A 12,556-nucleotide genomic window follows, 5' to 3' on the forward strand; every position below is an offset into this window, starting at 1 on the left:
AGATACAGCGTGAAAACAGGCCCTTCAGCCCACTGAGTCCATGCCGACCAGTGATCTGCCCGTACACCATTTCAATCCTACAGAGTAGTGACATTTTACAGAAGTCTTATCCTACAAACCTGGACATCTTTGGGACTTGGGAGAAAAAATGAGCACCCGGGGAAATCTCACGCTGTCACAGGGAGAACTCGCAAACAGCATCCGCAGTTAGGATCGAACCCGGGTCTCTGGCACTGTACGGCAGCAAATCCACCAGCTGCACCACTGTGCTGCGCTATCTTAAATGCTTGCATATCTTAAATACGTCTTAAATGTGTAGACCATCAGGATAGCTACCACAGTAGTAAATGAAATAAGAAACATGAATGCTTTTCACTCGCTAGAATTTAGAAGATTGAAGGGGGATCTTATAGAAACGTACAAAATTCTTAAGGGGTTGGACAGGCTAGATGCAGGAAGATTGTTCCCGATGTTGGGGAAGTCCAGAAAAAGGGGTCACAGTTTAAGGATAAGGGGGAAATCTTTTAGGACCTAGATGAGAAAAACATTTTTCACACAGAGAGTGGAGAATCTCTGGAACTCTCTGCCACAGAAGGTAGTTGAGGCCAGTTCGTTGGCTATATTTAAGAGGGAGTTAGATGTGGCCCTTGTGGCTAAAGGGATCAGGGGGTATGGAGAGAAGGCAGGTACAGGATACTGAGATGGATGATCAGCCATGATCATATTGAATGGCGGTGCAGGCTCGAAGGGCCGAATGACCTACTCCTGCACCGCCTATTTTCTATGTTTCTGTTTCATGAGGAAGCTAGGGAGAAAAGAACCAAATGTATATGGTCCCCATAAATTTGGGTCAAAGGATTGATTACATGGATATAATGCCAAAACAGTGAAAGGATATTTGTGTAGGGCACAAATTCTAGTGCAGTTCAAGTGCTGGAGGGCCTGTGTTTTATGCAGCACCGTTTACACAGTAGTATACTTGCATCCTTCTGATACCAATCTGGGTTTGTGTGTGTGTGTTTTTTGTGGGGGATTTTTACAGGCCCATCCCTCACTCAGGACTCTCAAAAAGAGCCAGACACATGCCAAAGTTATGGAGCGTCGGCCTGCTGCACGGTTTCTGGCTGGTTTCTGCTGCCTTCTATTTTGATCATCCAATTAACCTACAACAAACAGACTCTAAACCATCTGGTATCTCTTGAGAAATTGAGACTATGAATAGATCTGACATTTTTGTGCAACCAAAAATTGAGTTCTTACAGTTAGAGCATGAAGAGGTCCTATGCACATACCAAATGATGGGCAATTCTTGCAGATGTTTGATTATCCACTTTATCTTCACAGATATATTCAAGGATTGTTGAATATTACCTTATTGTCACATGTATCTAGGTACAGTGAAATTCTGTTTTTGTGTACAATACACAAAGTACGCAAAGTGCTGTCACGTATATCTGATGCCAACAAAGTACTCATTATGGTCCCTCTTTGTTCCCAGTCTCACACCCCTCCCGCCAGGTCCCTCTTTGTCCTTTTTGTGTCGTCTCGTCCTTGCCCAGACCGCCTCTCCCCCTTGCCCAGACCGCCTCTCCCCCTTGCCCAGACCGCCTCTCCCCCTTGCCCAGACCGCCTCTCCCCCTTGTACAGACCGCCTCTCCCCCTTGTACAGACCGCCTCTCCCCCTTGTACAGACCGCCTCTCCCCCTTGCCCAGACCGCCTCTCCCCCTTGTAGACCGCCTCTCCCCCTTGCCCAGACCGCCTCTCCCCCTTGTACAGACCGCCTCTCCCCCTTGTACAGACCGCCTCTCCCCCTTGTACAGACCGCCTCTCCCCCTTGTACAGACCGCCTCTCCCCCTTGCCCAGACCGCCTCTCCCCCTTGCCCAGACCGCCTCTCCCCCTTGCACAGACCGCCTCTCCCCCTTGCCCAGACCGCCTCTCCCCCTTGCCCAGACCGCCTCTCCCCCTTGCCCAGACCGCCTCTCCCCCTTGTACAGACCGCCTCTCCCCCTTGTACAGACCGCCTCGCCCCCTTGTACAGACCGCCTCTCCCCCTTGTACAGATCACCAGCGAGCTGTCCTTCTCCAGTCCGCTGCTTTAGCCTTTGTTCCCTGGAGGGCGTCTCCCAGAGACGACCTGGAAAGCGCAGGTTAGACTCCACTGGAGTCGCCGACTATCTCCTCCTTCAGGTTCTCATTCTTCAGGGGCGAGCGGGAGACGAGCCTCGGACCCACTCCAGGCAGGTTCCGCGGCGGCTGCCTGTCGGCCGGGGTTTGGCAATCGCCCGTGCAGCCCCCGTGTCCATCGACCCCGGTGACTCGGGGCCAAGTTCAGAGGTGGATATTGTTTCTCACACTCACATTTCTCTCCTCACTTTCACACAGCAACCCCACTCGCCCCACCCCATCCCCATGCACCCTCTCCTTCTGCCCCGACTCCTAATCAACATTTACCAACCGCTCTACTCCCTCCAGTCAATATCTCACAAAAATACGACATGGTCATTAGTTGTAACTTTATTTCTGGATATCCGCTGTGCTCTATTTGCTGTCAACAGCACGTGCACACTTATCACTGGTTTAGAAGAATGGTCTGAAGTCTGAAGAAGGATCCCAACCCGAAATGTCAAAAATCCATGTTCTGCAGAGATGTTGCCTGACCCAATAAATTATTCCAGCACTCCGTGTCCTTTTCGGAAAGCAGCATCTTCAGATCCTTGTACGTTGGGGCCGCACAGTGGCGCAGCAATAGAGGTGTAACCTTACGGTACTAGAGACCTGGGTTCGATCCTGACTACGGTGCTATCTGTATGGAGTTTGTACATTCTCCCTGTGGGTTCTCTCCGGGTGCTCCGGTTTCTTCCCACACTCCAAAGATGTACTGGTTTGTAGGTTAATTGGCTTCAGTAAGTTGTCCCTTGTGGGTAGGATAGTGCTGGTGTATGGGGACCACTGGTCGGCGCAGACTCGGTGGGCCGAAGGGCCTGTTCCCGCGCTGTATCACTAAAGTCCAATGTATACACCTCATTTGCTGCCATGTGGTGGAGCACTGAGAATCAAGAACTGATTACAGCTCAACAATAAATTTACGGCTTTGAAGCTACACTGGACATCCCTCAGATGCAAAGGCATTATAAAATTAAGTTTATGCTCTTGAATCCTGCAGCCAGCAGTGATCAGAGCTGTAGTATGTCATGGGGGAAAAAAGAGTACGTTTTATATTTCCTCAGCGCTCTGGATAAATCTCTGGACAATGAGGTGGACAGTCGAGATCTACCCGGCAGGAGGCTGTTGAGAACAAGGGGAGGGGGGGGTGAATGCAGCGGGGAGCCACCTGTTACCACGTGCAGCAGCAGGCAGAAGATAGGATTGTTTGGTGAACCTTTGTAACTTTGTCAGCGCAGTGAGATCTGCTGTATTATTTTACCAGGTAGTACGCAATGTGATAATAAAGTATCATTGCACCATTGAGTCACCGTCGCTCGATCTCATTCAACGTTCTGCACTTTAACACAAAGTGATGATGACCCTTTAACTCATCTGGGAAATAATCAGTGGATGATTGGTTTAAGAGCTTCGCCTCACAGCCTGCATGAGACTATTAGCCACAGAATAAGTTATTACTTAGAAATAGCAGTGTGTCATGTCTGCATTTGGGGGGGGGGGGGGGGGGGGGGAGAAAGAAGCAGGTCTCTGGCAGCGCAATTTCTCTTTAATGGTGCTTATCTTATCAACCACCCAAAGATGCAAGCAGCTGGCGAGTGCGATGACTGCAACTTTCTCTGAGGGCACAGGAAAGACGTGCGGGAAATGTAATCAGCTGCTTATCGGTGAAACAATTAGCCTCAAACACCAATGGACCAGGAACATTGCTTGTAATTTAGCTGGAATTGACATTTGCAGAACGCTATCAACATTGCACACTCCCAAACGAGCTGTTCTGCATGGTGCACAACTGGGTGGCCATCACAGAGAGCTTCCTGTGCTTCAGTCTTGCATGGTGATAGCACACAGGCAAAGTCACAGCGAGATCAGAAATATCCCTAAACCTCCCAATCCCCAAGGAATATCAAACTAGTCTTAATTACAGGTTATCTTAAACAGAATGCTTTATCAGTCTTGTTCTTTGACTGGAACACAACACAGTCAGAAACAGAGTTCGAATGGAATTCAGTTTCACAATTAAAAGTCAGAATAACAATGTCTACATAAACTGTGCTTTCTATACAGAGATATGGGAAACCAGACAATCAAGTGACACCATTAAATAATTGTATATTTAGATACACAAGTGAAAAGGAAGATTTTCAGGGCTTTGGAGAAAGACTAGAACGTAGTCTTTCGGCCCACAATGTCTGTGCCAACATGATGGCAATTTCAATTCATTTGTTCTGCCTGCACATGATCTATATTCCATCAATCCCAGCCTATCTAAAGGTAGACACAAAATGCTGGAGTAACTCAGCGGGACAGGCAGCTTCTCTGGAGAGAAGGAACGAGTGACGTTTCGGGTCGAGACTCTTCTTCTGATTCACCCTGCCGGTTTAAATGTCTCTTAAATATTGCTATTGTCCCAGTTTCTCACAGCTCGCTTGCTAGGGTATTCCAGGCACCTACCACTCTGTGTTAAAACAAAACTTGTTCCACATATCTCACTTAAACTTTCCCCTTCTCACCTTTTATCTGTGTTGTCTAGTATTTGGCATTTCCCCCTTTACAAAAACAAAAGCCCGACTGGCTATATTATCACTACCCCTCATAATTGAATATACTTCTGTCAGGTCTCCCCTCAGCCGCTGATGCTCTAGATAAAACGGTCCAAGTTTGACCAACCCTCTTTTTATAGCAAATATCCTCTAATCCAGGCAACATCCAACAAACCACTTCTGTACCTTCTCCACAGCCTTGACATCTTTCTTATAATGCATCAACCAAAATACAATATCTAAATATTCTAGACCAATATATAATGTGGCCTAACTAAAGTTGTATTAGATTGCTTTGTGGGATGAAGGGTGTATGAGAAAATATTAAAGTTTGAGCATATGGTCATAAAGCACTTCCTTACTTTATTTAAGAGGAACCCTCTGTAAACCTTATACAGCTGATTCAGTCACTATGGGATGAATAGGTAAAAATAAAACCTCCACCTGTGATGTATGTATCTGTGAGAGACCCCTTGTGTATGTGTGTTACTTCATGTTACAGAAACCTCTACCTACTCCAGCCATTTATTAATCAATTATATCAACCTCAACAAATTGGACGTCGCAACAGCCAAGATATTTGAAGTATAGGATTAATTAAAGACTGGAGTTCTGGTTAAAAACCAATGGGCGGCACAGTGGTGCAGCAGTAGGGTTGCTGCCTAACAGCGCCAAGACCCGGGTTCGATCCTGACTACATGCTGTCTGTCAGGAGTTTTCTCCAGGGTGCTCCAGTTTCCTCCAACATGCCAAAGAAGTGCAGGTTTGTAGTTTAATTGGCTTCTGTAAATTGTCCCCAAGTTGTAGTGTAGAACTCGTGCACGGATGATTGATGGTTGGTGCAGACTCGGTGGGTCTGTTTCCACACTGTACCTCTAAAACTAAACTAAAATGTTAAAGTTGGTTTCCTTCTGTGTTTGTATCAGTACCAAACCTTCTGTGATCAGTCATCCGTTTCGTAAAACAAACATACACTCAAAGTATACAATTACTCTTTAAAATTTAACTTTGATAAGGTACAATTAATTTTTAAGTGTGGACATTTTTTACCCCAAGAACACTTCCTTTCCTTTGTGTAATACAACTGGTAGTTGTCTTTATGAAAATTCCATGATCTACCAACAGCCTGTTACAATGGGAGGTCTAACAGGTTCACTCCACTTTCCCCCCTCCATACTGCACTCTTCCTAGAACATAAGTCCTGGGATTTTTGTTGTTGTTGTATGTTTTTAAATGAAATGTATCTTCCGCATGCTTCCTCTCCTTTAGTTTAGTTTAGAGATACGGCAAGGAAACAGGCTCTTCAGCCCATCGAGTCTGCGCCGACCAGAGATCACCCCATACACCATAGGAACAATTCAGGCACGTGCCGTGAGTAATTACTCAGGATAGGCAGTCTGTCAGCTTTTTAAAAATCTTAAACCACACATGCGCAGATTGTTCTCCTCTCCATAAGCTGTCAGTCGACTCTTATACAGCCTTCAAAAGCCATACCTCTTAATAAAATACCTTATTTCCCGGCAATGAAGACGCACCCCCATTTTGAGTTGCTAAATTTTGAAAGGCTGGCGGGACATAGAATTTCTCACGCTCAAAAAAATAAAAAATAAAGAAAGAAAGTAACAATTCAATTTGCCCAAGGCTTCCAAATCTCCTCCATTCTGAATGACTGAATGGGTGGGGGGTGGAGGGTGAGGGCAGGTGGAAAGATGGTGGGAAAAACGGGAGCACACCGGGACAAGTTGAATCAGTTATGATCTTACTGAATGACAATACTAGTTCAAGGGACCAATTGGGGGGAGAGTTCCTTTCACAGCGTGTGGGGAGTCTGGCCAGGGGTAAAGTTGCGGGGAGGGCAGGAGCATTGAGAAGGAGGGGGGTCAGGTATCATGCCAGTAACCCACTCACTCACTGCTGCCGCGGCGCTCTGGGCGCGGAGCCACCGCATTGTTGCCGGGGAGGGAAGCAGCTCGGGTGGCTGCGAACGGCCGCTGGGACCTCAGCGCCTTCTGCCGGCCCGCTCACCTCTGGCAGTGCTCTTCGTCTGACACCTCTCTCTGCCGCTCACCGGCCTCGCTCATGTCAGCCGTTTACTGCAAATCCTTAAATCCCGACTGCTGCCGGGAGCAGGCCATGGCCTCACTTGCTGTGCTGGGTGACACTGCATGGCATTCACTGCCCGGTCCGTGCCTTTCAATGTATACCAGACAGTGAGGGGACCAGCTCAAGAGCAAAGATCATAATGCGGAGCAGGTCAGTGGGCGGTGGATAACAGGACAGCGGGCGGTGGAGCTTACTCCTGTGTCAGCGCGAACAAGGGACCAATAGAGGTTACTCGCGCTGACACAGGAGTAAGCTACACCACCCGCTGTTCTGTTATCCATCGCCCACTGACCCACTCTTGAGCTGGTCCCCTCACTGTCTGGTCTACTTTGAAAGACACGGACCGGGCAGTGAATGCCATGCAGTGTCACCAAGCACAGCAAGTGCGGCCATGAGGCAGTCCATGGTGCAAAGGCAGTATTTCAGCTGCCTTCAGCTCCCCTTGTCATTGAAGGCTTGAAGCAGCGTTGACGGCACGTGGGCTGCACATAGTTTCGCGTATTACATGTACTGCGGATGAAAGGCACGGGAGAATTATGCCTACCTAAGAGATCGATAATTCTCCCATGCCTTTACTATTTATATTTAATAATTACCATTTAATAATTTTTAGTCAGGGTAGTGCCTACCTTGCCTACTCTGATGGCAAGTGCCTGGAGCAATTTTATAATTGACACTGGGCTGCCTTTTGTCAGAATTATAAATCCGTTTTCATTTTGTTACTCAGCACTTATAGGAAATGGCAGTCAAAAGAAAAGAGGAAAAGAAAGTGTCCACCGTATCTGAGGCTTGGACTCCATTTGATCTTAAGCAGGAAGCAATAGCATCCAAATATCACAGAATCCTGTCAACTGCTTTAGGCCATTTCCAGAAGAAATAAAAGCAGAAAATGTTGGAATTACTTGGGCAGCTTGGAATTATCTTCTATCGGTGAAGATAGAAACATAGTTTCTTCCAGTTTTGATGAAAGCTCATTGACCTGAAACATGAATTCAGTTTATCACAGATGCTGCCCGACCTGTTGAACAATGCTGACATTTTACATAGAACAGGACAGGAACAGGCCCTTCAGCCCACAATGTCTGTGCCAAGCCGTTGCGAAGATAAACAAATTTCCCCTGCCTGCATGTGATCCATACCCCTCCATTCCCTGCCTATCTAAAAGCCTCTTAAACATCACTAACATATCTATCTCCACCACCACCCCTGGCAACACGTTCCAAGCACCAAACACACTCTGTGTACAAAACAACTTGCACCCCACATCTCTTTTAAACTTTGCTCCTCTCACCTTAAGCTATGCTCATTTTCTGTTTTCAAATTTCTGGCACCTTCAGTTTTTTTCCCCCATGTAGAAAAGGAATGACCTAAAGATTCAACAAAACTCATTGTTGCCTTGACTTTATTTTCTCGTGCTTGCTCAAATTCCACAATGGGCTCACACCTTCTTAACTCCATAATCTGCCTGAGAAGTCTACATTTCTCTCATGTTATAGATTCCCCATTCCCTAGATCCCATGAACATCAGCTGTCGGGCCCCTAAGCTCGAGAAATTCCTTCACATAAGAACAAACCTCTTAACCCCATTCCAATTTTAAGACTCCTATTAAAACCTATGCAGTCAACCTTTTTTGAAAAATATGTGCATATGGCAGTGTAAAAAAGTAGCCACAAAACTGCCACAAATTGAATAGTATTTCTATAACAACAATGTGCCAAAAACTCAGGTGGGAGTGATATTTGTAGCCACGGTGAACAAAAGGCTCTGAATCTGGGGGGTGGGGTGGCTTACCTTCTGAGCCCTCTGGGTCAGCTGCGGGAGGTGCCCCCAAGGAACAAGGGCTGAAGGGGACTGTGCAAGGAGAAGGCAACGGTTCACGGCACGATGGGAATGGGGGCGACGGTCAGAAGAGGCCTTTGTGGCCAGCTGCAGCTGGGATTGTAAAATGGCGCCTCTTGCATATAGACTCAGTGGGCTGTTCTGTACATTCTGTACTAACTGGGGATTGCGCTTATGTGCGGGGATAGTCTTGCTGATCCGTATGCAAAAGGGTTGCACTGTACCTTGGTAAACGTAATAATAGAGAAAACATTGGTTTGATATGTATAGTTCAATCTGACACGATTGGACAAAAACCAAGTTTTTCACTGTGATTCGGTACACGTGACAATAATAAACCTAAACAATGGCTTTCTAAGAGGCTTTTTATTACAGATTTAACAGCAAAAAAGAAAGCATCTGGCATTAAGGCACATTGAAATCATGCATACAAAGTTGGATGGAAAACATGCAAGAGTGCGGTGTTGAATGGAGGAAGGTGAATAATGACCGTCTCCAGGGATTACTGTTAAACCCATTGCTTTTTTTGAATGAGGCAGAGAATATGAAAGCAGAGATGTCATGCGGAACCTACATAAACCCCAGCTGGCCTCAAGAAACGTATTATGTTCTTTTCTGGTTGCCTCACTATAGGAAAGACATGGAGGAGTTAGAGAGCCCAGAAGAGATTTATGCCCATGATTTCTGGCAATGCAGTTACAAGAAATGCTACAGAGTGCTGGAGCAACTCAGCAAGTTAGGGAGCATCTCTGGAGAACATGGAGAGGTGACGTTTCATGCTGTGACCCTTCTTCGGACAAATTTTAAGGGAGGAGGGGGAGAGGAAAAGAGAGGAGGGGCATAGCAAAGTCAGGCAGATAATAGGTTGTTATATAGGTGATTACTTTTTTTGATAGGCAAATGATTGGACAATGGGCAGAGATTAAAACGCAGAAAGTGTGGAACAAAAGGATCGAAGAGTTGTGAATTGTGAAGCTAGATGAAGGATTGTAGGGGGAAGGAGAGATATAGGTGAGAATCCAGGGGGGCACAGGGGACGTAAGACAGGGGGAATGGTGGTGGGGGTGCTTACAACCCGTCTTCAGTGGTTGGAGACAGGGAGGAGAAAGCTGGAAGAGAGGTGAGGATGGGACAAAGCCTGGCAAGTGATAGGTAAAGATACAAGGCTGAAGGTTCCCGACCTGAAACGTCACCTGTCCATGTTCTCCAGAAATGCTGCCTGACCCGATGGGTTATTCCAGCACTTTGAATCCTTTCAAGTGATAGGTGGATGCTATCGATGGTCGGAGTGGTCTGAATCTTTTGATTCAATAGAATCTTTCATATCCACCCTAACCAGAAATGCGTCACCCATCCTTGTCCTCCAGAGATGCTGCCTGACCTGCTGAGTTACTCCAGCATTTTGTGTCTATCCACCAACTTGATACCTTGAAGTACAATGCAACAGGGGGGGCATGGGAGTGGAAACTACATGCCTACGTCTCATACCCTCCTGGCCCAAACATTTTAGTTTAGCTTAGAGATACATTACGGAAACAGGCCCTACAGCCCACAGAGTCAGCGCCGACCTGCAACCCCCATATTCTTGCACTATCCTACACACACTGGCGACAATTTACAAATTTACTCACCCAATTAACCTACAACTCTGCACGTCTTTGGAGTGTGGGATGAAACTGGAGCACCTGGAGAAAACCCATGTACATCACGGGGAGAAAGTACAAACTCCAACAGACTACATCCATAGTCAGCATCAAACCTGGGTCTCTGGCACTGTACGACAGCAACTATACCACTGCGCCGCCAATTATTGCCGTTCTCTCACCACCACCACATAAATATTTTGGGTCTTGCCAGCTGACAGGACAGTGACATCACATGTTGATAAACGGCTGTTCCAGGCATTTTGCCATCTTAATCTCAAGAACATATTTTGATAGGGATGCTCTCGTCTTCCATATGAATTACAGTACCCTCCATAATGTTTGGGACAAAGACCCATCAGTTATTTATTTGCCTCGGTATTCACATGTGGTTAAAGTGCACATTGTCACTTTATTTTATTAAAGGGTATTTTTAAACATTCTGGTTTCACCATGTAGAGATTACAACAGTTTATACATAGTTTCCCCATCTCAGGGCACCATAATGCTTGGGACACAGCAATGTCATGTAAATGAAAGTAGTCATGTTTAGTATTTTGTTGCATATCCTTTGCGTACAATGACTGCTTAAAGTGTGATTCATCAACATCACCAGTTGCTGGGTGTCTTCTCGGGTGGTGCTCTGCCAGGCCTGTATTGCAGCCATCTTTAGCTTATGCTTGTTTTGGGGGCTAGTCCCCTTCAGTTTTCTCCAGTATATAAAAGGCATGCTCAATTGGGTTCAGATCAGGTGATTGACTTGGCCACTCAAGAATTGACCATTTTTTAGCTTTGAAAAACTCCTTTGTTGCTTTAGCAGTATGTTTGGGATCATTGTCTTGCTGTAGAATAAACCGTCGGCCAATGAGTTTTGAGGCATTTGTTTGAACTTGAACATATAGGATGTGTTTGTACACTTCAGAATTCATTATGCTACCACCATCAGTAGTTGTATCATCAATGAAGATAAGTGAGCCAGCCATACATGTCCAGGCCATAACACCCTCACCACCGTGTTTCACAGATGAGGTGGTATGCTTTGGATCTTGGGCAGTTCCTTCTCTCCTCCATACTTTGCTCTTGCCATCACTCTGATATAAGTTAATCTTCTTCTCATCTGTCCACAAGACCTTTATCCAGAACTGTGGTTGCTCTTTTAAGTACTTCTTGGCCAACTGTAACCTGGCCATCCTATATTTGCGGCTAACCAGTGGTTTGTATCTTGCAGTGTAGCCTCTGTATTTCTGTTCATGAAGTCTTCTGCGGACAGCGGTCATTGACAAATCCACACCCGACTCAGGAGTGTTTCTGATGTCGGACAGTTGTTTGGGCATTTTTCTTTATTATAGAGAGAATTCTTCTGTCATCAGCTGTGGAGGTCTTCCAAAGGGCCTGCCAGACCCTTTGCGATTAGTAAGCTCACCAGTGCTCCCTTTCTTGGTAATGATGTTCCAAACAGTTGATTTTGGTAAGCCTAAGGTTTGGTTGATGTCTCTAACAATTTTATTCTTGTTTCTCAGTCTCATAATGGCTTCTTTGACTTTCATTGGCACAACTTTGGTCCTCGTGTTGATAAACAGCAATAAAACTTTCCAAAGGTGATGGAAGGACTGGGGGAAAGACTAGGTGCTGAGCGCTCTCTTATACCTGCATTAATGAGACAATTAAACACACCTGAGCAATTACAAACACCTGTGAAGCCATGTGTCCCAAACATTATGGTGCCCTGAAATGGGGGGACTATGTATAAACACAGCTGTAATTTCTTCATGGTGAAACCAAAATGTATAAAAATACCCTTTAATAAAATCAGACAATGTGCACTTTAACCACAAGTGATTTTTTAAAATTACAAATCTCATATTGTGGAGTACAGAGGCAAATGTATAAATGATGGGTCTCTGTCCCAAACATTATGGAGGGCACTGTGAGTATATACATCTTGTCTAATGAGCAAGCTGTCTGAGGGAAGGAATGGGCTTTGAAGAGTTGGGGGACAGACCACAAGAATTTATGAATCTGATTCTTCAAGGAAAAATGTTGAAAACCTTCGGAAAAATATAGGTCAGAGTTCTATGCTCCATTGTCCAAGTCCAGCTGCACTCCATAATCACAATGCTCCAATCCATCAGAACCAGTGTATAGGATACGCAATAGGATTAACAGAACACAAATTACATTGAATCAAAGTACATATCAAAGCAGATGGGTATTTGGAACTGTTATGATGTCTTTGAAGAAGCTATCTAATTACCCTCACCATC

The 12,556-nt window shown here is 45.7% G+C and overlaps 1 protein-coding gene across 2 annotated transcripts in view; it reads right to left on the reverse strand.

Annotated features, from left to right (window-relative positions):
• The window catches only part of stk4 (serine/threonine kinase 4), a 108,425-nt gene that overhangs the window by 91,595 nt on the left and 4,274 nt on the right, over positions 1-12,556 (reverse strand). The gene's annotated exons all lie outside the window — the stretch shown is intronic.

This window comes from Amblyraja radiata, chromosome 23 (assembly GCF_010909765.2).
Source record: "Amblyraja radiata isolate CabotCenter1 chromosome 23, sAmbRad1.1.pri, whole genome shotgun sequence".
NCBI lineage: Eukaryota > Metazoa > Chordata > Chondrichthyes > Rajiformes > Rajidae > Amblyraja > Amblyraja radiata.